Raw genomic sequence first — 1,703 nt, 5'->3', positions numbered from 1 at the left:
CTCTGTGTCCTACTGTTCAGAGCATTGTGGTTCAGCAAATGTGGGAGGATTATGTAGACTAGTTAATAGACTATCGTAGCTTATGTAAGGGATCCTGACTGCCAAGTGTTTTATATGCTAGATAGAAGGTACATTAAAATAACTAGCTGATAAACGTATTCAACAGGAAGTTGTTTGCTTAGTGGAAACTACAGTACAAAGTCCCATTTCCTCTTTTACAGAGTTGAAATCGGCTTCCATGCACCTGCAATTTTGATATTTCCTGTTTAAAGAAACGAGAGGAAGCGATGAAAATCTGGCCTTCAAATTTCATAAGTCACCAGATGACAACAGGAAAGGGAAATCTGGTAAACCTCACAGCACAGAAGGTGATGTGTTTTTTTTTGTACGTCTGACTGACAAACATCTGGCAACCCTTTGCTCTGTGTAACATTCTGTTAAAATGAGCTAGACTGTTTTTTTTAAGGTGCACTTTTTACATGAAATCTTAAACTTTACCTCTCATTGTCCACGTCAGTTTTTCTAATGCCAGATTGCAAATGGGACTTTGCGGGGGCTTCTAACTGATCGTAACAGTACTCACAGGTAACTTTAAGTCTTGTTTGATTTTCCTGGAGCTGATCATTGGTTGAGCCTTTGCCATTTTGGCTATTCTTCGATCCATTCGAATGGTAGTTGAGCGTTTTTTCCCACATCGTTCAGGCTTTAGATGCCATTTCGAGGCGTTTGAAATCATTTTGGCTGAGCAGCCTATCATTTTCTGCACTTCTTTATATGTTTTCCCCTCTCCAATCAACTTTTTAGTCAAAGTCTGCTATTCCTCAGAGAAAATGTCAGGGACGACCCATTTTTCGGAGTATTTCAGTGTGAAATGCACTATAACCAGCATGCACAACATTTGCTTCCTTCCTTCCTTAAATATGGGCCATAACTGACACCTGTTTCTTCACAGAATCAATCACCTCACTAATTGAACACAACACTGCTATTATTTTGAACATGCCCCTTTCAATTACAGATTCAATTACACAGAATGAGCAGCATGCATGTCATGACTGTTGGGTCTGTTGGTTTCTATGACTACAACACTTACTAGTAAATTATTTGCCATGTAGAAATATCACTTCTACCAAAAAATGTGATTTATGAGGTTAGTGATGTTGGACTGCTATTATTCTGAACACAACTGTATGCCTTTAATGGGAACAACACTTTCTGTCAATTAAGAAATCAGCTCAAAAACGTTTTAGAACATCTGGACAGAGTACAAATTCCTTCATTGCATTTAATGAAATTGTCAGCAATGTTGGGATTAAAATGGTGTCATTTAAGTCCTTAGCAGCCATTTATACTGCATCAATGTACTGTATCAGTTATGTGGTATTTCTAGTTTGTGTGAGCCAGAAGACATTTCTTCTCCCAGTCATCTACAGAGATGTCTATCTGAAGAGTGTTCTTCCATGCAACTAAATATAAAAGGGAGTTTTGTTGAGAACCTACTAATAACATATCGCAAAACATTGACAACTGAGGTCTGTCATGTAAATGGTTTATAGCACTTCACTTGTTTGTGGGAAAATGTAATGTATGGTTTTCCTCTGAGTTGCAAAAGCCTGGCTGAAACTGGAAATGGTAGGATGTTGCTTGTTGGTGTGAAGTCACATTCAAACCATAGTGCAACACAGTTCCCTGTACCACAAGGT

Source organism: Sander vitreus, chromosome 15 (assembly GCF_031162955.1).
Source record: "Sander vitreus isolate 19-12246 chromosome 15, sanVit1, whole genome shotgun sequence".
NCBI classification, from domain to species: domain Eukaryota; kingdom Metazoa; phylum Chordata; class Actinopteri; order Perciformes; family Percidae; genus Sander; species Sander vitreus.
This window is presented reverse-complemented; position numbering follows the sequence as displayed.